Source organism: Plecotus auritus (genome assembly GCF_963455305.1).
Source record: "Plecotus auritus genome assembly, chromosome: 7".
Taxonomy (NCBI): domain Eukaryota; kingdom Metazoa; phylum Chordata; class Mammalia; order Chiroptera; family Vespertilionidae; genus Plecotus; species Plecotus auritus.
This window is the reverse complement of record NC_137774.1, coordinates 5,632,124-5,659,235: the sequence shown is the minus strand read 5'-3', so window position 1 is coordinate 5,659,235 and position 27,112 is coordinate 5,632,124. Positions and strand designations below refer to the sequence as shown.

Below are 27,112 nucleotides of genomic sequence, written 5' to 3'. Positions count from 1 at the left end.
TTCACCATTGACTTTTTCCTCTCAGTCTTTATTTTCTTTAAAAAAATATATTCTATTGATTTTTACAGAGAGGAAGGAAGAGGGATAAAGAGCTAGAAACATCGATGAGAGAGAAACATCGATCAGCTGCCTCCTGCACACCTCCCACTGGGGATGTGCCCGCAACCAAGGTACATGCCCTTGACCGGAATCGAACCCGGGACCCTTCAGTTTGCAGGCCGACGCTCTATCCATTGAGCCAAACCGGTTTTGGCTTTCCTCTCAGTCTTTAACATACTCGTGTTTTCTCTCTTAAGAAAGAGTCTATCAACTTTTCATCCCCTCTAGACACTACTGTATCTATCCAACATCTATCTATCCATCTATCTCTCTTATCTATCCACTTACCAATCACTTATCGATCTCTCTTCATTAACGTTACCCAGTTTTTCTTTTTTTAAATATATATTTTATTGATTTTTTTTACGGAGAGGAAGGGAAAGGGATAGAGAGTTAGAAACATTGATGAGAGAGAAACATCGATCAGCTGCCTCCTGCACACTCCCTACTGGGGATGTGCCTGCAACCAAGGTACATGCCTTTGACTGGAATCGAACCTGGGACCCTTCAGTCTGCAGGCCGACGCTCTAACCACTGAGCCAAACTGGTTAGGGCTACCCAGCTTTCCTTAAGGGTAGCCTGCATTTAGAATATGTACTTTCTCACCTCTCAATGCCCCTTAGCTCAGTGGCTTTGCTTCCCTTCATCTCTGTACTAAAACAGCTCTCTCTAAGATCATACGTGACCTCCCCAACATGAGTGTTTTTCAGCGGTCTTCTTTGTCCTTTCTGTTATGTTTACAATATCATCCATGACGTTCTTTTCTAAAGGCTGTCCCATTTCCATTTGCGACCCTCTCCCCTATCTTCTAACCCTCTCCCTTTTTCTCTTACTGCTCCTCCTCACTCCTCACATCAACTTCTCTGTCTCTTCCCCCTTCTTGAATACAGGTGTTTCCCAAGACTCAGTTCTCTTATCCCTCTACATCCTATTAGCCCATGGGTAACTTAACCATGCCAAGACTTAAACCACCACCCACCTACGAGTGACTTCTAAATGACAGTCCCAACCCAGACTGGGTTCCATACTCTAGAGCAGGGGTCCTCAAACTTTTTAAACAGGGGGCCAGTTCACTGTCCCTCAGACCGTTGGAGGGCCTGACTATAATTTAAAAAAAAAAACACAAAAAAAACTATGAACAAATTCCTATGCGCACTGCGGGCCCGGGACGAGTCGGCTGCTAAGCAGGACAGGCAGCGGCACCCAGTGGGTCGGCTAAATGTCCTCGGCGGGCCGCATGTGGCCCACGGGCCATAGTTTGAGGACGTCTGCTCTAGAGCCAGCTGCCTGCTGGCCATCTAAACCTAGACCTCCCCTGAGCATCTCAGACTCAGCATGTCAATAACTCCTCTCACCATCGCATCCCACCCAACCGCTCACTTTCCTGATCTCCTGATCCCTGAGACTTGAACCACCAGCCACAGTCGGCCCAAGTCAGAAAACCAAGAGCCACGCGAATGCTCCCCTTTCTCTCACGTTCACATGTGATTAAGAATTAAGTCCAGTTGCTCTCCCCTCCCCCAGATCTCTGCCCCCTTTCCATCACCACTCGCATACCACTGGTCTCAGCTTCCCTTGCTTTGAAATCTGAAAATACACTTATCTGGCCTTCCTGCCTCCAGCCTAACCCCCCTAATATACACCCTTCACATGATACCAGAGTCACCCTCTAACCTGCAGAAAGGATGCTCTCATCTCCATGTGCTTTACATCCTCCACTGGCTGCTTCCTGATGACATGATAAAATGTTCCCTGCTTTTCCAGGCATGTAAGACTTTTTGTGATCTTGGCTCCTTCATTCCTGCCCAGCCTCATCTCTCATCTGGATCCCTTCATGTGATACTTGGGGCATCTCTGCGTACTCACCATCCCAGAATAGTCTGCACTCTGACCACCTCACCGCCTGCACACCTGGCTTTTCATCTGTCTGAAACAGCTTATCTCCCATCCCTGTCTCCCCCTGCCCCTTGCCGGTCTCGGGAGTCTTGGCTCAAGCACCTGTTCCTTTCCTGAGAGGTCTCCCATGTCCACACTGAAAAGCTCTGGTGCTCCATCGCATTCTATGAGGGTCATTTCTCTGTCCCTTTCTTTTCTCCAAGGGAGGAGGCACTTCCTCTCACCTTTCCAAGAGCCTGCACTCAGATACGGTGAGTCCTCATAAAACTGCATGGAGTAAATGAAATAAAATGAATAAATGAAATAAAAGGCGAAACCCCACTCCCGGTCTTTTACCTTATATCTGCACAACTGAAAACAAACGTGCCCACAGAAGCTAAGGAAAAGGGGGTGGCATCAATAGAGACCGCCAGGTCCGTACACGAAGGGCTTTAGCGAGAAAAATTAGTTTGCAAATTGGATTCTATCGCTAACATGGGATGTCTGCTACGCATGAGTTCATGTTCTTTGAAGTACGAGATGGTCACCATCCAGTCATCTGCCAAACCCACGGCGTGTTCGCCGCCTGCTCAGCCTCCTGGATCCTCCTTGACCCTGTGTTCCCACCATCCCGGGAATGACGGCCCTGCCTTTGAGCATCTGGCCCATCAAACTGCGGCTCCTGGAGCAGAGAGGTCTGCACCCCAGAGAGCAGACGGGGCCCCCTGTGCCTCGCATTGTTGCTTTTGCAGACCCTTTCCCCTAGGACTTCGAATTTCCCGAAACCGATTCTTCCTGTTGGTCTTGGCAGGAATCAGCAGTTGCCTCAGGCCAGTGGAGGTGGGGGGCGGGGCCTGGATGGCCAGTTCGGCCCCTCCTGCCCACAGTTTCTGGGGTGTATGCCTGAGCAAGGGGCCAGGCCTGGGCTGGGAGAGCAGGACTGCCCCAGGGAGGTGGCAGGAAGGGGTACTCCCTGGTTCTAGCCTGGGTTTCCAGCTCTAAGAGATTTAATTTTCTTCAAGCCTACAGACATTCAGGGCTCCTGGGAGCCAAGCCAGGAGGAAGAGAAGCGAGGAGGAAGAGAGAAATGGCTTCAAGAAAAGAAAAAGGATCTTATCATGTCACCACTTACAGGGCAAGGAATCCGGAAACGTTGGGCACCACTGAGCAGAATGTAGGGTGGGCTTGCGGCCCAGGAACACGGGGGTGGGTGACTTCATAGCCAGGATCCTCCCACTGTCTACCTCCCCACGCTTCCCTCCTCTTCTCCTCCCCCTCCACCCTCCACGCCCCACACTCACCGAACAGTCCTAAAATTCAAAAATATACAAATCAGTCTTCTTTCATTCCCTCTCCAAGTCATTGCTAAACCATTGAGAACAGCCAAGGGCAAGTGCCACCTTCTTGGTGAATTCTCCTTCAAATTACCAAACCCGATGCTAAATTTTAATTAGACCCCCAAAGTCAACGGTACATGCTTATGTGCCTAGCAAACCAGCACAGACCCACTGGTCCAGAACTCCCAAAGGATCAGGCCGGGGCTCAGAAAAGATACCTGCTTCCTGCTGGCTCACGCCAGCGTCACCACGCGCTGTTGGTAAGCGGGCCACAGAGTCGTGAGTTTGGCTTGGGGCGAGGGGCGCACAAGGCAGTGTGCAGATGAGCTTTTATTGGCTTGTACACGGGAAACCTGTATGGTTTTGCGAACCAGTGTCACCCTCACACATCATTATCTCATAAGCCCATACCTATTATTTTTATCCCCTTCTCTCTCTCTCTCTCTCTCTCTCTCTCTCTCTCTCTCTCTCTCTCTCTCTATTTCTCCTCTTCCTTCAACTCTTACCCAATTATTGTAGGGAGCTATTTTTTCCTCCCTTACCTGAAATAAATTCGATTTTTTAAACAAGAGTCATGAATTTTATCATGACCTCGGAAGACTTTGTTTAACAGAGTACAATCCCTAAAGACTAATTTATTGAATACTTACATCCGGCACTGTATTGGCACTTCACCTGAATTGTGTCGTTTAACCCTCACAACTAAGGGAGAAGAGGACATTTGCCTGCCCTGCCTGGGACCCCTCCCCCATCCCCACACGTGCACGGCCTCCTAACGCCTTTTCCCACAGCTGCCTTTGTTGCTCTCCGCTTCCTCCTCTACTGGGCGAAGTCTCAGTCATTACCAGGCTCCCGACTCCCCCGAAGCAGCTGACCTCTGGCTCTTTGGACATCCCCTCCCAGAACTTGACCTCTGAGTCGTCTTCACAGGCGTCTGATTGGCTTTCTCTTTGAGCTTTGCCCAGCCAGGCCCCTCACAACTGACGCCTCACCCAGGCAGAGGACGGATTTGGCCACAACAGCACAGGGCTCCGGGGAGGAATCGCAACATATCAGAAATGTCACTGTCACCTCCCTACAGTCAGCACCTCAAACACGGGAACGGAGCCAAGTGGAGAAGGACAGACAGACAGGACACCTCGAGATGGACAAAGACACCCCATAGGGTTCGAGCGAAGCCACAGCACAACCTGTGTATGGGGGTTGCATCCACCCTGAGTTTGGTCCTTCTTCGAAAGCGACCCTTCAGAGAGTGGGATGATGCCCGGGCAAGAAAGAAGGTCCCTCCTCCCGAGTTCCTGGGAGCTGAGCTCACCAGCACTGCCTTGCTCACCGCCATGAGGTGGACGGGCCCGGAATGAGCTCAGGGGGTGGAGTGGGTGACTCAGAAGCTCACGGCCATCACACCGGTTAGAACAGATCTCACGCCTGCTGTGTAGACGGTAGATCTTAGGAGACATCATCGCACTGAATTGGTCTACAGCTTCCCTCTGAGCTTGCTTTCAGATTCTGGTCCTTTCTCCATCCCACCGCCGCCCCCCCCTCCCCGGCCCCTTCCCTTCCCCCTTCTCCAGCCTGACCTCCCTCTCCCTTCCCCATTCACTAGCTCTTGTCCTGTCAAGCAGACAATGGGTTAAACACGCCCAGGATCGGGGAGAGGCCAGGTCCCAGGGATGCAGGTGCGAACAGGGAACGTGTGGGCTGGAATCTAGAATGACCTGTCACCATTCCAAGAGCGTCTTTGGGTGAGGAGTGATCGCAGACCTCACCGAAGGTCTCCAGGGTGAAAAGTCCATAAATCTAGAAACGGTGGAAGTCCATGGAAATTTAATTAAATGAGTTAATGCACGGAGAGAGGGCTTTGGGACAATGCCTGGGACATGGCGAGCTGCGTGAACACTTTGCAATGAGTAAGAGTCTGGGGAAATGTACATGTCATTTCACACAGTGTTAAATGCACTCCGGCATCCTTGCATGGGTTGATGGGACCTTGGGCCTGTCTTCTGGGGCACTGTTCTCCCTGCCGCCAGTCCTGAGGCCTTCTCTCCCCTTCATTTCTTTTCTAATTATTATTATTCCACTATTATCATTTTTATTCTCTCCCCTTCGATTCATTGCCTTCTCTTTCTCCCGAAGACTCTGTGAGTTTGCCTACATGGCTCAAAGATCCCTAGTTTTTTGTTCTCGCCACCATGCCTTAAGTCTCAAATCCAGGAAACACCCTTGATTTCCCTCCATCTCGTGTTGGGGTGGTTTTGGCGTTGCCTTCCCTATCGCCTTGGCAGTGAGCACCCTGGCTTCGCGCTAATAACCACCTAGTGCCGTCAAGTCGAGCTGTGATTCCAGGAATGCGCTGGGAGGCCCGTGCAACGTAAGCCTCCCCCTCCCAGACACACTGGCGAGGGTTCTGGTCGTCTTTTCCGCCGAGATCCCCTCTGGAAACCTCACGGGAAAGGCTGGCGTCCTGAGAGGAGGTGAGATCCCGATGGTCTACCCGTCACCACTGGCCCAGTGTGGGCCCACCGCTGCCCTAGGCTCCCGGCAAACAAGGCGGATTCTTCACCGCAAAGCAAATCACCTTGAGTGTCCTTCAGAATCACGACTCAAGAACACTTTCCTCTTGTCAGTGCTTCAGGGGGAAGGGAGGAGCGTGGCTAAAGAAGCTGGAAACTCCCTTCACCCACATGTGCGCAGGACCCCCCCGCCAGCCCCCCTTCCTGCAAGCAGACCTCCCAGTGCGGCTCAAGGCGCGAGGATGCTGCCCGGTGCGGGCTGCACAGGGTTATAGCTCAGATTCTGCCCAAGGCCCTGCTGCTCGCCAGGAGAAGGGAGTGACAGACGCCGCTCTCCTGAGACGTGAGGAAAGATATGAGTCAGAAGAAGTGGGAGGGAAATTGGCTCCGGGTCTGGGGGCCACTGTGCCAGCAGCTGGCTGGGGCTGACGGAAGAGCGGGGCGGGGGGTGTCCCTAAGGGGAAGCATATCACCGTCTCCAGCTGCCTTCTTTCTAACCCACTCAGATATTTCAGAAACATGCCAGACACAGAGAGGTCACGTCTGGGAACCAGAGAGCCATCTCCAGACACATGCCGAGTGCCCGTGCTGTGTCTCCTGCTGTGCTCGCTGCTGGGCTGACCCGAGGGCCAGGGCAGGGGGAGGAGGAGGAGGAGGAAGCAAAGGTGAGAACCTGGTTTCGATGCGGCCGTGCCATAGTCTGTCCAAGTGAGAGCAGATCTTAGGAGCCACCAAGATTTGCCAAGAAGCAAAGCAAGACTCAGAGAGGGTGAGGTGTTGGTCTAAGACAGTGGTCGGCAAACTGCAGCTCGCGAGCCACATGCGGCTCTTTGGCCCCTTGAGTGTGTCTCTTCCACAAAATACCACGGCCTGGGCGAGTCTATTTTGAAGAAGTGGCGTTACAAGAAGTTTAAAAAATTTGGCTCTCCAAGGAAATTTCAATCGTTGTCCTGTTGATATTTGGCTCTGTTGACTAATGAGTTTGCCGACCACTGGTCTAAGACACACAGCGGCCCAGTGCTGGTGAGATGGAGCTTTGGCCCCCAGGACAGTGAGGACAGAGCTGAAGATCTGGCGCATGAACCCTACAGAGACCAGCTCCCGAGTGGGGACACTCACCTTCTTGCTGGTCTCATCACTTTGTCACTTGTGGGCTGTGTGATGGACACACGGATGACCACCGCGACCATCCACCCACCTGGTGGTCTTGTTTCCAGGGTAGAGGCCAGGATCTGTGGTTAACGAGCCCCGACTCCTAAGAAAATCAAAGAAAACCAAGTTAGTGTTCGAATACCTATCTGGGATGAAAAGTTTATAAATCACATACCACGAGGCTGGTGAAAGTTTGGGCTATTTATTATTATTATATTATTATTATTATTATTATTATTATTATTATTATATTATTATTATTATTATTGAAAGAGAAAGAGACCCACAGCTGATATAAACACTGTACTGTCTACCTGAGCGCCTTGGAAAGGTAAGCAATGGGATAAATAATCTATGGTTCATCCAGACATTATAACTGGACACTAAAAGAAATGAGCCATCCAGCCATGACAAGCCACGGAGGAAGGGAAATGCATGTTAGTAAGTGAAGGAAGCAGATCCGAAGAGGCCACGTGCTGTGTGGCTCCCACCCCATGACATTGTGGAAAAGGCAAAGCTATGGAGACAGTGAAATACCAGGGGATGCCAGGGGCTGGGGGTGGGGTGACTAGATTGAACAGAGGGTTTCTAGGGCAAGGGAAATGCTCTATGCGGTACTTAATGGAGGACGCGTGTCATCGTACGCTTGTCCAAACCCATAGCGTGTTCCACACCGAGAGGGAACCTCATGCACATATGGACTTTGGGTGACACGACGTGTCCATGTAGGTTCACCAGTTATAACCAATGGCCCGCTCTGGTGGGGGCTGTAGACAGTAAGGGAGGCAGTGCATGTGGGGGCAGAGGGTACATGGGAAACCCCTGTACCTTTCTTTCCATTTTGCCGTGAACCTAAACTCATCTCAAAAATAAATTCTTCAAACAAAACAAAACAAACAAAAAAACCCCTGGTAGCAGGAATCCAGTTCAATTCAACCCACCTTTCATTGACTTGCTAATTTCACCCAAACAATGTTTTTCTCTCCCTGACATACTTGTCACGGTTCTGATTCTCCGCTTTCTGTTTTATGTTATGGAGTTTCCCAGGAAGATAGCCAGGGACCCCTGATGCTAGGATTTGTATCCTCCAATCGCGGTGCCCACATGTCCACCACCACCATCACAAGGGGGCGGGGGGCGTTCTTGTTAAAAAATGCACGCTCTGGGGCCTGACCCCGGCCCCCTGACCCAGACCCAAGAAGGGCGAGGCCCAGGGACCTGCATTTCCACTGTTTCCCCGCGTGATCAGGACGCACACGAGAATTTGATGAAAACTACCTTGACACCCAGAAAAGGCCTCTGGAAAGAAGTACGCCAGCAGGACCCCTGCACCCTCAACGCTTGGCATTGAAGACGGGTGAGAATAAACATATAAAGGACCACAGGCAACAGGCTCAGAGCTGGGGGGTGGAAGGCTGGCTGGAGCTGACACGTCTCCTTTCTGAACAACCATCAGATCTCAAAACGCACGGTCACGCTGGCTTCCCCTCCGAGCCCATGAGCGCCGGGCGACTGGCTGTCTGATACATTTGTGATCATCCCCAGCCCCGGGCCCAGGGAAGAGGCTCCATCGATGAGTGCCGAGCGGAAGCAGGAGGCTTGTCCCAGAGAAGCCACAAGCGGTGACACAGCAAGAGCCCGGGTTACGCATCCATCCCCTGCGTGTGAATGTGCAGCGAACATTCGCAGGCCCAAGCCGGGCGCCCCAGGCTGTGGGATTGCAGGGGAAACCGAAACAAAGCCAGGACACTACTCACTGGCTGCTTAGGAGAGCGTGACCCCGGGGAACTGTTCTGCCTTCTGGAAACCAGGAACATTCTGTTTCCAGAAATCACAGCTCCGGGGAGCCCTGCCTGCTTGGGGTGGTGGCGCTTGCATCGCTCCGTTTCCAGGAAACCAAACTCAGCAGCTAAACAGACACCGAGGTCTCAGAGTGGAGGGGCGGCCGGGCGGGGTGGGGGGGTACACAGAGGAGAGCGTGCCTGGTGGGGGCTGAGCCTAGCAAGGCTGGGATACAACACGGACCTCCTTGGCCACCTGGACGGAGTCCGTGAAATGGTGTGTGGGGCCCACAGAGGTCGGCTGGCCCCCCAACATTTGCCCAGAGTTTAAGTGCCCTAAATGCCATCCTTTAAGATTTTTTACAAATTCCTTTAAATGCTCCTGGAACTGGGGTAACCCTGATTCTTGCTGGGAGAGGCATTACTTCTACATCAGTTTGCTGGACTTCCTGACAAAGGGCCTCAGACCCGGGGGCTTCAACAACAGGAATGTCCCCGCTCACAGTCCCGGAGGCGGGAAGCCCTAACTCCAGGTGCCGGCAGGGTAGATTCCTCCTGAAACTGTGATCTGTCCCGGCCCCGCTCCTGGGCTTGGAGGCGGCTGTCTTCTCCCCGTGCCCCTTCACACCATCTTCCCTCTGCGCAGGTCTCTGTCCACGTCTCCCCTTTTTATAAGGACACCGGTGGTGCTGAATAAGGGGTCACCCAAATGGCCTCACTGTAACTTGTTCACCTCTGTAAAGACCCCTCTCCACACAGGTCACACTCTGAGACATTGGGGTTGGCACTTCAACATGTGAATTGGGGGGCACAATTCAACCCAGGACACCCACTCTCCTTCCTTAGGGCCAGAAGCAGGACAGAGAGAGACTTGGAGGGAAAGGGGTGCTGAAGGTCAGACGAGGCCCTGACGGAAGGACCCGTGTCCCTGGGGGAGGCGGGAGCAGGAAGCCCAAGGCTGCTTAGAGTTGGTCCCAGAGCCGCGTGGCCCTTTAACTGTCTCCGCGCGCCACTGCCCTCGCAGATGACTGTTCTTCCCGTGGCATCTGACCCTCAGGTGATGCGGGCAAGCTGGCCCTTGGCCCCCCGCAGAGAGTGGACTGTGTAGAATTCGGAGATCTGGTCACACACCCCGTGTCTCAAAGTCCTCAGTCGCCCTAAAAACCTGCTCCCAGATGGAACCCCTCCACAGCCAACGACGCAATGCTGCTTTTGCTCTTGGGTTACCTGGGAAATACTTCCAGCCCTGACGAGGGGATGTATCCTGTCCCCTCACTACACTTCCTTCTTGTAGTTAGTCCTCATCCGAGGATCGTTTTTCTATTGATTTTTAGAGAGAGCGAAAGGCAGGGAGGGAAAGAGAGAGAGAAACATCCATGTGAGAGAGATGACATCAATTGGTTGCCTCCCGCATGCACTCGGACCAGGGCCGGGGAACGAACCTACAACCCAGGTACGTGCCCTGCACTGGGAGCTGAACCCGAGACCCTTCGGTGCGGAGGACGATGCTCTGCCCCTGAGTCAGACCAGCCAGGGCTCCCCTTACTACACTTTTAAGTTCTTTCGACATCAGGCCAACTGGGATGGAACCCTTGTTCCATCCCTTACCACCTGTAGGACCTCGAGCAGATTACCGGACCTCGCTGTGCCTCAGTTTCCTCATCTCGCGGGGGAGATAATGGCAAGTCTCCGTGTTACTGCAGTGATTACACAGGAGCGCATTCGTAAAACACGTGCGTGCTTAATTGGTGCAGGGTATTCCCGACCGCTGCACGTATGTAACTCCGACAGCTTTCTGTGCGCACAGCAGATCGAAGGCTCCCCGGTACCTGTTGTACTAACCACACAGATATGAAAGGATGCTCTCCTACTGAGCTACGTGTCGGGGCGTGGGGGTGCGGGGGGTGGGGGGGAGGACCTAGAATCAGCCCCGAACTGCTGAAGCCAGGCACTCTCCCCAACTCTGCACCCCATATTCTTCCCTCCAGCCTCTAACATTTCCTATTCTGATATCTCAGTTACGTCAGACCCCTTAAAGGGAAACCCTCTAATAGAGGTTGTGGGGACACAGTTGGCAGGGAGAAATCATGCCTCAGAACGTGAGAGTCCTGGGGGCCCCGATTCCTACTGCCCCAGGGGGCACCTAACCCCAGCAGGGTCCTCCGCCCCAATTGGTGGGCGCTTCTGAAACCCAGCGCCGGGCTAAAGAGTTAACCTAATCTCGTGGCAGAGGGATTTCTCCGTCCTCGATCCACATGTCCCAGGGATCAGGACTGTGGGAGGCGGTGCTATTCCGTGGCAGTTCCTCAGGCCCTTGGCCCACAGCCCACCGAGTTCCCAAAGCCCTCTGTTCACGTCAAATTCAAATTTAATTAAGAACCACCGAGCAGAAGCCGAGGCCTGCACAGCCCCCCACCCCTCCGGAGCCGGAGAGCGCCAAGGAGATAAGCGTCTCCTCATGACACAGAAAGCTGGAGGCGTCCCCAGCACGGTCACCTGTGAAAACAAGCCAGCGATAAGCTGGGGTGCAGAGGCACGGAGATTTGGGGCTCAGCAGGAGTCAGGGCTGCGCCTGTGGATGGTGGGGCGAGGCGAGTCATGGAAAGTACCCCAGAATATTCTCAACGAGAGCTACATCGCCACTGCCCCACAGGCAGCCTCTCCACCAACCTCCCGCTCTCCCCGGCCAAGGCCAGCACCAACCCTTCCCTCTAACTGGTGTGAATTCATAACCGATGCCTGAGAAGGGCTTGGAGAGACAAAAAGACAAAGAATAGAAAGGAGGGTCCCGGCCGGTGTGGCTCAGTGGGATGGGCATCATTCCATGCACCGAAAAGTTGCCGGTTCACTTCCCGCTCAGGGTGCACGCCCGATTTCAGGCTCGATCCCCAACCCAGGTATGTGCCCTGCACTGGGAGCTGAACCCGAGACAGCTCGGGAGGGTGCGGGAGGCAGGCCATAGGTGTTTGGTTCTCATGCTGATATTTCTCTCTCTCCCCCTCTCCCTTCCTATCTCTCTAACAATCAATAAAACATCTTTGAAAACCAGAAAGAAGGAAGAAAGCAGCCCAGCCCAGGTCATCTGACCAATCTCTGGAGCCTGGGCAGGGTAGGGCATGGAGAGGGACTGGCTAGATCCGTGGTCGGCAAACTGCGGCTCGCGAGCCACATGCGGCTCTTTGGCCCCTTGAGTGTGGCTCTTCCACAAAATACCACGGCCTGGGCGAGTCTATTTTGAAGAAGTGGCGTTAGAAGAAGTTTAAGTTTAAAAAATGTGGCTCTCAAAAGAAATTCCAATCGTTGTCCTGTTGATATTTGGCTCTGTGGACTAAGGAGTTTGCCGACCACTGGGCTAGATGATTGATTGCTGGGCATTTCCAAGTGCGGTTGACCGGCTCCCCAGATCAGAACAGCCCCTGGTTCCAGATGCTCCTGATCAATATGTATTCCAATGCCTTCACCCAGACTTCGGACAAGACTGCCTGAGGGGGCCAGGAAATTCACATTTTAAGACATCCCGGGGAGATTTTTTGACCACACATTTTAGAAGTCTGAGATAGACTGGGACAGGGATTGGCAAATGACCGCCCATGGGCCAAATCTGGCCCACGGCTTGGCTTGTTCTTACAAATAAAGATTTATTGGCACACAGCCACGCCCACTTGTTCACAGAGCACCTACCTCTGCTTTTGCCATACGATACAGCAGTTGAGTAAGGGTGACAGAAATGTCTGCCCTCCCCTGGCAGAGTGAGCTTCCGCCTGAGCAGTATGCTGGAATCACCGGGGCACCTCAAACTTTACTGATGTGGGCCCAGCCCAAAGCTGTTAAGTCAGAATGGGGGTAGGGGTGCGCTTAGGCATGGATAGATGTTTAGGCTCCTAAGGTCTATAGACAAAGTTTGGAGACACGCTGTGCAATTATAGGGCTGCAACAATTCAGAATTTTCCACTGCCCCCTCCCCTGATGGTGAACAACTCCCCCAAATATTGATGGAGGCCCTTCTAGTGTGAATAAGACTCCAGCGCTAAAAGCTGAGTCCGCCACACCTTTCACGACGGCCGTGCCTCTCAGGGGCGCGCTGTCCATTTTGCAATAAGTGAAACGCAGCATGATTTCCCCCTCGGGTGCCAAAGGCCTGCTCCCTCAGGGACACATCCTTCAGCTGGCTTCCGCGGCTTCCCAGCGCTGGCTGGCCCACGGACGCCGGATTGCATCACCATCGCGTGGGGGAGCCTATCAGAAATCCAACCTCCAGGTCCCATCCCCCACACATGAAGCCGACTCCCCTGGGCTGGGGCCTGGGAATGGGTTTTGTAATCGAGCCCTCTGGGTGGCCGCTGAGGCATCCGGACGCGGGCAGCCCCCGGAGAGGGCTCTCGGAGGCTTAGCTGCAGGCGCCTGTCAACCAGGTGGAAGGGTTTCCTCAGCCTAAAGCCAGCCAGACCCAAAGGAGTCGTTTTTCCTGCGGACGATGGGAATTTGGCAGGGAGTTCATCCAAGTCCATTTCTTGGCTCCTGGGAAGGAGAAAGCAGAGCAGAAAGCCATGGTGGCAGCTGAAGTTGGTGTGCACGTGCGTATGTGTGCGAATGTGTTTATGTGTGTGTTGAGTGAGAGCATGTTTGTGTGTGAGTGAGTGTGTGCACGGGTGTGTGTGTGAGCGTGTGGGTGCAGGGATGGGTGAGTGTGAACATGAGAGTGTGCCTGTGTGAGCGGTTGAGTGCATAATCATGTGTGATGTGTGGGTGCAGGGATGGGTGAGTGTGAACATGTGAGTGTGCCTGTGTGAGAGGGTGAGTGCATAATCGTGTGTGAGCGTGTGGGTGCAGGGATGGGTGAGTGTGAACATGTGAGTGTGCCTGTGTGAGAGAGTGAGTGCATAATCATGTGTGAGTGTGTGGGTGCAGGGATGGGTGAGTGTGAACATGGGAGTGTGCATGTGTGAGAGAGTGAGTGCATAATCATGTGTGAGTGTGTGGGTGCAGGGATGGGTGAGTGTGAACATGGGAGTGTGCATGTGTGAGAGGGTGAGTGCATAATCGTGTGTGAGCGTGTGGGTGCAGGGATGGGTGAGTGTGAACATGTGAGTGTGCATGTGTGAGTGTGTGGGTGCAGGGATGGGTGAGTGTGAACATGGGAGTGTGCATGTGTGAGTGTGTGGGTGCAGGGATGGGTGAGTGTGAACATGTGAGTGTGCATGTGTGATGTGTGGGTGCAGGGATGGGTGAGTGTGAACATGGGAGTGTGCCTGTGTGAGTGTGTGGGTGCGGGGATGGGTGAGTGTGAACATGGGAGTGTGCCTGTGTGAGTGTGTGGGTGCAGGGATGGGTGAGTGTGAACATGGGAGTGTGCCTGTGTGAGTGTGTGGGTGCGGGGATGGGTGAGTGTGAACATGGGAGTGTGCCTGTGTGAGTGTGTAGGTGCATAATCACGACAGGGGAGCGTGTGGTTCTGTGATGAGCTCCGGTCCTGCAGGGGGTCAGCCAGGCAGGCTGGCCCAGGTGAGGCGAGTGGGACTTCCACGGTGCCACTGTCCGTGTCACATGCCCCAGCCGGGTCCACATGGTGCTGCCGGCCTTCGAACTCCCTCCACGTCTTCCTGCCTGTGCCTCAGTTTCCTCACCCCCAAAGCGGGGTGATCACCAGGCCTGCGTGATAGCGTTTAGAGAGGAAAACACCGCGCCAAGTCCTGTGAGTGCACAGATCAGTGTCCAGCTGCGGCAACGGCTTATTGCCTGTCCTTTCATGAAAGATTTCGTGAGAACTTGCTTTGGGCAGGTTCTGGTCTAGGTTCCTGGACACAAAGCATTAAACAAGATTTAAAAAAAAAAAAAATAAAACACCTCCCTGTCATTCTGGAATGGACACTCTAACAGGCAAAAATAAATAACCCAGTAAACACGTAATGCCTTCTGATGGGGGCGATACAAGCTACGAAGCACGGTGGGCAGGGCCAGGCCTCACGCTCCTGGGGACACGAACACTGGTCGTCAGTTCACAGAAGGCTGCGTGCCGTCGGTGGCAGTGCCCCCCATGTGCGTGGTTTGTCTACTTCACCCCAAGACTCAGAACTCAAAGATAGCCGCTTGTGGTTGAACATGGAGCAGCCTACGAAGGAAGCTATGCAAAACACAACAAAAACAAAAACATCAAAAGACGAAAAACAAACAAACCCACACGTTTGCTTTTCCTGGCTGCTCTGCTGAGAGCGAATACTGAGACACAGGCACAGGAAGAAGGTGGGGTGTGCGGAACGCAGCCGAAGCGGGGGCCCCTGTCCCGGGCGGCCAGCTGTCAGCCCTGGGCATGGCAGGAACCCCGCGCCTGCCCCTGCAGAACCCCAACGCTCAATTTCAGGATGAAACCCTAGATGCATAAAAGACAGAGAAACCGAGATTGTGGCAGCTTTAGCCAACCACACTCCCAGAGGGGAGTTTTGTAATGGAGGGAGGTTTTGAAATCACTGCCTCTTCCAGCCAGCGAGAAATAAATCTGTTTCTGGTCAGAGGCTGAGCCTCGCGGGCTGCGGGCGTCACTCAGGAGAGAGATCCCCATCTCTCCCTGCTGCATCCCGTCGCCACCCCGTGCCCCCGGGAAATGACCGTTCATTTCCAGGCTCCGTCCATCTGCCTTTCAAAGGGCCTTCCAGGCATCGAGAAGGGGCATGCTTCATGCAGACTGAGGTTGCTCAGCCATCGTTCGGGGCGAAGTGTGCAAGCCACAGACCTTGTGCAAATTTTGTCCCTGTATTTCAGTTTCACTCAGCCCTTTACCAACACACACACACACACACACACACACACACACACACACACACACGGTGTCGGGATCCGATTAGACCAGTGGTTCCCAACCTTCCTAATGCCGCGACCCTTTAATACAGTTCCTCATGTTGTGGTGACCCCCGACCATAAAATTATTTTCGTTGCTACTTCCTAACTGTAATTTTGCTACTGTTAATGAATCATAATGTAAATATCTGTGTTTTCTGATGGTCTTAGGCTCTACAGGTCGCGACCCACAGGTTGAGAACCGCTGCTGTAGAGCCTAAGACCATCGGAAAACACGGATATTTACATTACGATTCATTAACAGTAGCAAAATTACAGTTAGGAAGTAGCAACGAGAATCATTTTATGGTTGGGGGTCCCCACAACATGAGGAACTGTATTAAAGGGCCGCGGCATTAGGAAGGTTGAGAACCACTGGATTAGACAAAGTCGGTAAGCGTCCTCTAAAAACGGCTGTATGTTTACAAAACTCCCCGAGGCCCCACAGTCACACCCACCCGGGACACCTGGCGTGTGGAAAGCACTCCGAGGGTCACATGCATTTATTGCCAGAGTGATAAGGCAAGGACAGCGGGGAATAAGCAGAAATGAGATGAGATTCAGCCACACCAGCTGCACCCCCATGACATTCTGGATTCTTCTGCTGATGGTGGCGGCCCCACCCCTCCTCAGGCTCGGGCCAAGAGGAAATAGACCGGAGAGAGGTTATTCCCACGTGGATCTCAACTCTGAGGTGCCGGCAGCTCACGTTCAAGATCCCAGGCGATTCGCCGGAACCAGGATGGCCCCTGCCTTTCGGGTGGGGCATAGCCTTCCTCTAAGGTTGCACGGCCAGAGGGTGAGTGAGACCATGTGAGTGTGCCTGCGTGAGAGGGTTCACACGCACCCAGCTCTCAGGTCCACGCCCGGGGTTGTCTGACCCTCAAGAACCAAGAGACTCTCACCTACAGAACGGCCCTCTTTCCTGCCCTGCACGCCTCCCAGGAACATGACATGCTGTGTGTGAACGCCTCCCGGATGGGAAAGCAGGCGCCCGTCGTCCCTTTATTCCAGGCGTCCTCAAACTACGGCCCGTGGGCCACATGCGGCCCGCCGAGGACATTGATCCGGCCCGCCGGGTGCCGCTGCCTGTCCTGCTTAGCAGCCGACGCGTCCCGGGCCCGTAGTGCGCATAGGAATTTGTTCATAGTTTTTTTTTAAAACTATATTCCTGCCCTCCAACGGTCTGAGGGACAGTGAACTGGGCCCCTGTTTAAAAAGTTTGAGGACCCCTGCTTTACTCGAACCCGCACGGCGGCCTCCTCTGGGCCCGACCCTGCTCTGCTGTGAACTCACGTGAGACCAGACAGCAAAGGCCGTGACCCACAGGACACGTTGCTGGGAGGGAATGTTGACAAGAGAGAGAGAGAAAGAGAGAGAGAGAGAGAGGACTGTGGTGGCACCAAGCCCTGGGAGAAAAAGCAGAGCAGGGGAGACAGGCAGGCGAGCTGGGGGGTGCTCTCCTGCACAGCGTGGACGGGACGAGCTCGCACAGGCCCCTGAAGGAAGACGGGTCAGCTCTGGGGCTCTGTGGGGAACAGCATCCCTGACAGCAGGAACAGCACCTGCGTGCAGATGGCAGAGGCAGATGCACAGACTGAAAGGCGCGAGGAGGCCAACGCCCCACGCGTGAGGTGGGGAAGCAGCGAGAGCCGAGACCCCGCCGGCGACAGGGGAGCGGCCCGCTGGATCATGGCCGGTGCCCAGCGACACGGGAGGGGACCCGCTGTGGCGGCTCCCCAAATCAGCATTAGGCTCTAGGAGCCGAGAGCCTCTCAGCGGCCCCCGATTCCCACAGAAACAATGCAGGGAGCGAACTGTGGCTCCCCCGTGGCCTTCACCCTCTCTATGTATTCTGGTGGGGTTTTTGTTGTTGTTTTTTTTTTTAATCTGCAGACTAACTCGGGGCATTTGCTGAGGTGCCACCACCTCCCTCCTGGCCCCTTCCCTGGGTATTTGCATGAGATAACAGCCTCGCCACAGCACAACCGAAACCACCAGGTGTGCCCGCCAGGGCGTCCCGAAGCAGGAACAGATAAGGGGCCGAGGGGATGCAGTAAAGCAGAAAGGAAGCGGGGGTTAATCGGGGCGCCGAGGCGACGTAACCAAATGTGCTTTCCCCCCCGTTCCTGCTGAGGAACACACGATGCAAAACTATTTGCATGGCGCCCCTGCCCGGGCCTCGGCCCACAGGCTAGCGCTGCCGGCACCTCGCTCAGAGGCACCAACCCCGCTGCCCCGGCCTCCTGCCCGAGCCCGAGCTGCCCGGCGTGAGGCTCAGGGTGGCAGTAAGTGGGTCCGCACGGCGAGGCAGGTCTGGTGGAAGAGGTCCCCTCCCCGGGATAAGGCAGCACCAGCGCTTTGCCCAGGGCCACGTGCTTGGCCACGAAGGGCAGACCCTGGGCTGGGGCATGCTCTCCTCGCCACTGGGCCTTGGGTGTGTCTCGCCAGGGGAGAAAGAGGCACCGGTGTGCCAGGAGGGCAGTGGTTTCTGATAGAAGGTTCCCGTTCACCCTCAGAAGGAACCAAACCTGCCGAGGGCTCGATTCTGGGTCTCCAGCCCCGAGGACTGCAAGACAGTCCACCCTGTTGTGGGCCCCGGTGGTGGTTAGTTGCAGCAGCTGTCTCATTGCATCCTCATTCCGTGCTCAGGTGCGCACCGCGCCCCCCGCCCTCCCACCGCCCCCTGCTTCCAGACCTGTGCCAGCTGCACCCTCCCCAAAGCCTCGTCTAACGTCTCCAGTCCCTGACGAGTGTCTCCTTCACTCACTTTATTGCCGGTATGGTCATCTCCATACAGGAGCACACTTAGCTTCGTGTCGTTGTTGTTAATCCACCCGAGGATATTTTTCTATGGATTTTGAGAGGGAGAGAGAGTGGAAGGGAGGGGGAGAAGAGACACACAAAGAGAGAAACATTGATGTGAGAGAGACACATCGATTGGTTGCCTCCCACACGCACCCTTCCCAGGGCCAGGGATCGAGCCTGCAACCTAGGTACGTGCCCTTGACCAGAATCAGACCTGGGACCCTTCAGTCCACAGGCCGACACTCTATCCACTGAGCCAAACCGGCCAGGACACAACACTTTGTTATTAACTGCTCAATCCGGCACTGCCTTTTATTTTCCTGGCATCGTTAGATGAACAAAGATTTTTTATTTCCATGGTGCTTAGCTCACTACACCCCCAACAGAAATACCTGGCGTATTTCCACCCTCCTTCAGATTTTTGTCTAGACATTGCCTTCTGAGTGCAAACTTCTCGGACTGTCAGACTGTCCTACTTAAAATCGCAACTCGTTCCCCCACCCCTACACACACACACACACAGTACCCCCAGCCCACTCTCCTGCTGGGAACATGGTGGAAAATGGACTGATGAGATGTGGCTTTCCTGGACCCACTGTGAGCTGACCTACTGATTTGGGCATAAACTATATCAGATTCACTGCATTACTTACATCATTTGCGACTCTGTCTTCGGTATTGTATTATGACTTTCTGTCCATGTCCTTGATCTGGACTTTAATCTCAAGGGTCAATGAGCTTCGCTGGGCCTTGTTAGTAACCTCTTCATTTGAAAATCCTTTTCGACGTACAGACAGGCTGTGAGGTTGGTCAGGGAGTGTCCACATACCCCACGCCCAGCTGTCCCTGTAATTGGCATCTCACATCACTATGACACCCCGGTCACCACTAATGAATCGATATGGATGTAGTACTAGAAAGAAAAGCCCATACGCTTTTCAGATTTCCTTTGTTTTTCCCCAATGTCCTCCTTCTGTGCCAGGATCCCTGCCACATCACATCGAGTTGACTCTTCTCCTTACGTGTTTTTTTTTGACTGAGACAGTGTTCAGACTTTCCATGCTTTTTTCCATGACCTTGACCGTTTTGAGGAGTACTGGTCAGCTGTGTTGTAGAATGTCCCTCGATTTCATTTGTCGGATGCTTTTGATTTAATGATTAGATTGGGTTATGAGTTTGGGGAAAGAAAACCACAAGGGTAAAGTGCTATCCTCATCGCATCACATTAAGGAAACGTCCCTTTAATATGATGTCACTGTCGATGTTGACCTTGACCTTGGCCTGGGTAGTTATTGGCGAGGTCGCTCCACTAGAAAGCTGGCCCTACCCCTCCTTTCCATACTGTGCTCTCGGGAAGAAAGTTGCTGGGTCTACCCTCCTTGAGAGTAGAGTGTCTACATAAATTATTTGAAATTCCTCTGCACAGAGAGCTGCCTGTTCTCCCTCATTTATTTATTCCATCATTTATTTACACCAGCGGGGACTCGTGAATATTTTATCCTTTGGGTTATCATCCAACACTACGTTATTTATTGTTTTTGCTCAAATTGTTTCAGCGTTGGCCACCGAGAGCGCTTTCATTTGGTTCCTGCGTTTCTTTCTCAGAAGCCCATCCCTGTGCCTGTGCTGGTTTGTTTTATTCTATCTGTTTGGGTTTTAAGCATTTCCTTCCTTCCTGGCACTTCGGATGCTCCAGGCTCCTCTTGGCTATCACCTGCCTCAGCCCCAGAAGCAACCTTTTCTCCGAGGAGCCCTGCTCCTTTTTACGGGAGAGCAGGTACTAGTAACGATGAACTTGCCTGGCTGGGTGGCTCAGTGCTTTGGAGCATGGTCTCATGCACCAAAGGTTGTAGGTTCGATTCCAGGTCAGAGCACATACTCAAGATTCCAGTTCAATCCCCAGTCGGGGCATGTTCGGGAGGCAACCAATCGATGTTTCTGTCTCACATCGATGTTTCTCTCTCTCCTCTACCTTCCTCTCTTTCCAAAACCCATTAAAACATTTTTTAAAAAAGAAAGATCTGGGCACTAGGCATGCTCATGGCAACTGGGGTATTGTTAATTCTAAGCCCTCTCAACCGACAGAGCAAGGAAATATATAGGTGTCTACCAATCCACGTTTCCACACACACATTCACATGCCTATTTCATGTTTCTATATGCCATCCTTTGAGTCTCAATTAAGCTCAACATGAGCTCATCTTGATATTTCGAACTCTGATCCCTTACCCCATGGGTGGTTCGAGCCTCCTCCCACTGTTTATCTGTCAGGTTCATTCCAAGAGTGAGGAGCCAGGCTCCCAGCATCCCCCATCCATGCACTTAATTGTTCGGTTCCAGGACATGTGGAGAGCAGGGTCAGAACTGCTAACCCCGCCCCCGGGGAACCAACGTGATGAACTGAGTACAAGGAGGCACAGCTGCTTTTGCCTGTAATCTTACAGCCTCATTTCCATTGCTACTTAGATCCACCCCCTTTCCTCCCCACCCCTTCCCTGATGTGGTTTATATCTTTGCAATACAGTTAGATTTTTTTCCCCAGCACATTCTGCATTCCATCCTGGGATCCCCCAACCTTCTAAATATTTTTTTTAAATTGCATATATTAAGCTTTGTTCTTTTGGATGTCAAATTTGATGGCTTTTGACAAATGTATAGTGTTGTGTATATATCATTACAGTATCGAACAGAATTGTTCTGTTGCCATAAAAAGTTGCGTGCATCACCTATGTATCTCTCTGTCCCTCCTGAACCTTTGGAAAGCACTCGTTTGTGTGTGTGTGTGTGTGTGTGTGTGTGTGTGTGTTGCTGTCCATATTTCTGCCTCTTCCAGAATATCATAAAAATGGAATCACACAGCACATAGCCTTTCCAGACCAGCTCCCTCCACTCAGCAGTGTGCACTGAAGATTCACCGTGCTTTTGTGTGGCTCAAGAGTTCATTTCTTGCTCATCCCGTTGTCTGCATGCATTAGTTTCCCGATCCGCTCGCCTATACAAGGACACCATAGTCGCTTCCAGTTAGAGTGATGAATAAAACTTCTATAAACGTGCATGAGCCGGGCATTCGTTTTTAAATCCAGTTGGGTAAATATCCAGGAGCACAATTGCTAGACTGAACGTTAAGACTCTGTTTAGCTTGGTAAGACTTTCTCTGTTTGTTTGCTGTTTTCGTCTTGTTGTTTTGTTTTTAGCAATGCTCAGAACGAAGGCCTCTGCAGGCAGACATCTGGGAAATAGGTTTTGATCTGTTAAGGATCGAACATTCAGCTGCTCAGAGTCCGTCCCTGTGAGAGGGTCCTCTACCTCTGTATGAAGGGAGGGACGTCCCTGGCAGATCTCCGTTCATTGCCAGAAAGAGCAGACAGGAGGCCTCAACATTGAACTTGACCGTGGGGTCACAATCCATGCCTCCTTCTGCTCCTAAATTCCTTTCAACTCAGCCGTGCCTTGTGGTTTCTGAGATAATACGCGTTAGAGGAATAATAATGACTATTAACTGCTAAGCCATCACTTAATGTTTAATTGTGTGGCCCAACTGAAAAACCACATTCTCTTCATTTGATTATTGCATTCTCACTCTCACACAGCCATGTTCACAAATCCAAGCACCCTTGCTGCCATCCCCAGAGGGGAGAGAAGCCCATTTTCCAGGAGAAAAACTAACGTTCAAGGACCTGGGCTCGTTTGGAAGATGTCAGGCCTCTCCAGCAGGACGGGTTCCCCATCCCACCCACAGGAGGACAAAAGAGCCATCTTTTCCAGTGGGTAACGGACCAAAGGGGACTTAGGGGGTGTCTGTGTTCTCCGGGTGACCTCTGCAGATTTAGCCCAGAGCAGTGGGCATGGGAGTCAAGCGTGCATTTGAATCACCTAGAGGGCAGTGTGGCTCAGTGGTTGAGCATCAACCTTTGAAGCAGAAGGTCACAGTTTGATTCCTAGTCAGGGCACATTCCTGGGTTGTGGGCTCAATCCCCAATGGGGAGGGGGGGGAGCGGGCAGGAGGTGGCCGATCAATGATTCCCTCCCATCACTGATGTTTCTATTCCTCTGAACCTCTCCCTTCCTTTCTCTGAAATCAATAAAACTATATTATATGTATACTAGAGGACCAGTGTACGAAATTTGTGCATGGGGGGCAGTCCCTCAGGCCGGCCTACACCCTCTTGCAATCCAGGACCCCTCAGGGGATATCTGCCTGCTTGATTGCCCCTAAACACTCACCTGCCTGCCTGATTGCCCCTAACCGCCTCTGCCTGACTGCCTGATTGCCCAACCACTCTGTCTGCCTGCCTGATCACCCCTAACCGCCTCTGCCTCAGCCCCCACCACCGCAGCTTCGTCCGGAAGGACGTCTGGAATGACGTCTGGAAGGTCATTCGGCTGTCCAGTCTAATTAGCATATTATGCTTTTATCATTATAGATATATATTTTAACTCATACTGCTGGTGCCCATCCCTCAGGGTCTTATTGAACAGGTCTGGGTGGCGTCCAAGAACCTGCACTTCTAACACATTCTCAGATAGATGATGGGATGTTGTTGGTCCTGGACCACCCTTGAAGAACCAACATCCTAGAGGACTATCTTCCATGTATCACACCTGTTGTCATGGTGGAGCTGAGGGCTGGGGCAGGAGGGCCGAGGAGTCTCAACACGTGGACAACACTGGCCACACAAGTCGCCTGCCACTCTGAGAATGGCTCGCCACTGTGGGAACACAGGCTTCTGGAGATGAAATGGGCTGTGATGGCCAAAACCCCTTCATTGTAAAAGGGAAGGAAGTGAACCCAGTGGGTGGAACCAATCCTCACACAGCAGACCAGGGCTCCCTTTCCTGGCTCAAGGCGGCACGCGGGTCTTCTGCGCTCAGAGGGGAGGCGGGCAGAACCAGGCTCATGGCTATAATGACAATATTGGAATTGTCTTCTCAAAGGGACATGAATAAAGCATAGCTGCTTCCTCCACCCACCCTGCTACACACACACACACACACACACACACACACACACACACACACATACACACACACACCCTGTGGGCCAGCACTCCAGAGGGTGAGAAATGGCCAGTGGAGATGAAAAATCACCGTTTCAACCACAACACTAGTGAGAGCAATAACTGTGGTTTGACCACACAGGATAAAGAACGCACCTAGAAGATGAGACTGCTCAGGTTCTCAGCTGAAAACCCACAGGGGCAGAAGAACCAGAGTCTGTGCCTTCAGTTCCTCCCCCAAAATAAAAAAACTTCAGCCGCCTCGTCCTTACCTAACCCTGGAAACTGCTCACCTGAGCAAGTCATCCTGTTTGTTTAAGATGAACCAACTCCCAACACAATGGTTGGAACCTGGCTCTCAGAGCAACCTACACAGAGAGGCAGGAGGCTGGCAAAGAGAGGGAGGTACAGGGTGACAGGCTGTGACTGTGAATAGTATTAGATGGTTTCCTTGAGTTTCTAATAAGCAGGTTGACGTTTAAATGACAAGACCTCTAACAGAGTCTCAATCCAACTGGTGCAGAAGCCGGCAGACAATTGCCATGGCCGGATGGGCCTCAGGTTTGTTCTTTGCAAAGACAAAGCTTCCATGGAGGGGTGGGGAGGAGAGCCTGGGAGAGCCCGCGGAGGTTTCTCCTGTCCCTGATCATCATCCCCTCGGCCTGGAGGACGGAGAAGGAAGACAGTGCAGCCCAGCCTGGCCAGTGTGCTGCTGAGAAGGATGGTTTGGGAGGAAGTGGACACCTGGCATTTGTGGCTCCTCTGCAGCAGGGTGGGGACATAGATAGAGAGGAGGAAAAAAGGAAGCTAACCCAGCTAGGCATGTGTGTGCATTCAGAAAACATACAAAAGCATGAACATCAGAGCAGAGAGGGAGTGCTTGCAGCAAACAATGATGCCATGGTTTGTCCTGGAGAGAAGAGGTCTTGCAAAGGGATCATGGGAGTCTAGGTTCACACTGCCTTCATTTGGTCGATAAAGAATTTTCAAAACCTGCCCAGCCGGTGTGGCTCAGTGGTTGACATCAACCTGTGAACCAGGAGGTCACGATTCGATTCCTGGTCAGGGCACATGCCTGGGTTGTAGGCTCAATCCCCAGTAGGGAGCATGCAGAAAGCAGCCAATCAATAATTCTCTCTCATTATTGATGTTTCTATCCCTCTCTCCCTCAAATCAATAAAAACATATGTTTTTTAAAAAAGAATTTGCAAAACATTTAAGCCAGGCGCATTCATTGAATCCATTTTCTCAGAAGCAGTATAGCAGAGTAATAATCTATATATATAAAAAGCCGGTGGCCGTAACCCCAGAACGCTGGAACAACCAAACGACCGGTCACCAGGAGGTGCATTGATGGGTCCCACCCGCGGTGGCATGGCAGAGTCTGGGTCCTGTGGTGCAGGGGGTCTGGGTCTCGCGCGATTTCGCGTGCTGGGCCTCTAGTTAATAATAAATTATGTCTAAGCCCCATGTTTTTCATAGGGCTCTTGTGAGCATTTAAATGTGAACATATGCAAACGTTAGCGGTGTTCCTAGTATTTGTAAGTACCCAACAATTTGTAGCTACTAGTATTTTGCTTCGGCCTTGGTGTGCCTTGAGAGAGGCTCCAAGCAGCGCCATCTTCATCAGCCTTTGATCGCTCTAAGACCATCATCCATCGAAGGACCTTCACCCCATGGCTTTCTTGCTGAAGTTTCAACATTTCATTGCTTCTCGAACACAGCTGGTCCCAATCTACCAAATAACCCCTTTGCACACTCAAAGACCATTATTAAGATTCCGCGTGGCCATAAACATATGAAGAAGTGTTTAACATATGAAAAAAAAAATGTTTAACCTCATCCGTAATCAAAGAAATCCAAATCAAAACAATAAATGCAATCTTTGCCTATCATTTTGGTAACTTTTTTTAATGATAGTACTCCATGCTGGTGAGAATAGGGTAAGGAGGCAATTTCGTACGCTGCTGGGAGGAGCACGAACGGGTACAATCTTTCTGGAAGGCAATTTGGCAGTATGCTATCAGGAGCCTGAAAATCGCCCTTACCCTTCCATCCCGTAATTCCACTTCTGGGAATCCATCTGAAGGAAATTATCAGAGAATTGGACAAAGATTCCTGCTCCGTGGGAGTTATCAAAGCACACGATATTCTGAGTTACGCATAACTGAACACTACTTAGAAGTTCAGTGACGTCGTGACACATATGAAAAGTTATGAAAAGCCATGATTAGCAAGGACATATTATTAGCAAGGAATATTCAAGGACATGCAAAGCGGTCACCATAAAATGCAAAACGCAAGCACACGTAACAGATACAAAACTAAACCCTGTAGGATTTTCATCACATAATTACATATACTTACATTTTTATATGTGCATAAAAAAAAGACGAGATGCAAACACAGCAAACTAGTAACAGCTCTTATTAGGTGATAGAATTATGGGTGACTTTTTATTTTCTTCTGTATAATTTTATAATAAAAAATTGCTTAAGAGGCCACATAGGTGTGTCTGAGTAGTTCAGCATGGTCTGACCTGCCATAGCACATTGTCCAAATCTACACAATGGACTGGCAGGGATGGGAGAGCATTTCTGGAAAGGGCCAGACAGTACACACACTAGGCTTTGCGGGCCATATGGTCTCTGTAGTAACTACTCAACCCTGCCGTTGCCAGCAAAAGCAGCCATAGACAATATGTCAACAAGTGCGCATGGGTGTGTTCTAATAAAACTTTATTTATAAAATGAGGTGGCAAGTATTTGAGCCCATGGCCTTACTTTGCTGGCCCCTGGCCTGGAAGATCTGAATTGCTCTCAACTCCCCCAAAACTACAGTGTCCAATAAATATAGTTGAGGAGCTTCCCCATAGTCAGGTTCTTCCCCATCCACCGAGGGCCTCATCGGTCTGAAACTTTTATACAGAAGCGGTCAGCTAGGGCATTCTTCCTGGGCATTGCTTATTCATCGGCGCACAGGTGTCCCTTCTTCCTGACCATCGGCACCCCACTCCCACCATGTTGTTCTGCACCCCACACTTTAGTCCTTAACGCAGATGGGGAGGGAGGGTTGGGGAATAAGAAAGCCAGAAATCCTAGTGCTGACAGGCAAGGGGCTGCAGACTTGGCATAGTTGATGGCTGCTGTGAGATTTCCACTCTCCACCATCCATGGGCTGCAGGGGCTTCCGGATCCTTAGGTACTGTTGCTCTGCTTTCCTTACAGCCACTGTGTTCCGAAGGGAGGGAAGGAGAGATTGTATGTATGTTTGCTGCATCCGGACAATGTTCAGAGGGAAAGAGATGAGGCTGCGGTTTGAAGGAATAATCAGGAAAAGGGAAGCATGTGGGGGGAGTGAAGTGGGACCTGAGCATGTTTAAACCCCAAGAGGAAGATGCTGGCAAAGAGGGGAAGTGGGAAGATGCCAGAGATTTGGAATAAGAGAGGAGCGGATGGCTTCTGCTTCAGTGGGGTGGCCAGCCATGGACAAGACGCAGGACCCCACCTTCTCTGGGAAGGCTGGAAGGAAGCAAGGATATAACAAGAAAACGTTGATGTGGGTGGATGGCGAGATGAGGGAGCGAGCGAATGGTGGTGATGGTGGTGGTGATGGTCATGGTATTCTTCCCAGCTATCCATAGTCATTATTATTTTGTTTACTTGCAAATTCCCTGCATGGTTTCAGTTCATCTTCACCACCACCCCTTTTACATGTGA

The 27,112-nt window shown here is 52.0% G+C and overlaps 1 protein-coding gene across 1 annotated transcript in view; it reads right to left on the bottom strand.

Moving 5' to 3' along the window:
- Positions 1-6,946: 6,946 nt before the first annotated feature.
- The window catches only part of SLC39A11 (solute carrier family 39 member 11), a 463,057-nt gene continuing 442,891 nt past the window's right edge, over positions 6,947-27,112 (bottom strand). The window contains exon 8 of the transcript XR_013961103.1: positions 6,947-7,079. The gene's annotated coding sequence lies outside the window, so the exon portion shown is untranslated. The remainder of the gene's footprint in view (positions 7,080-27,112) is intronic.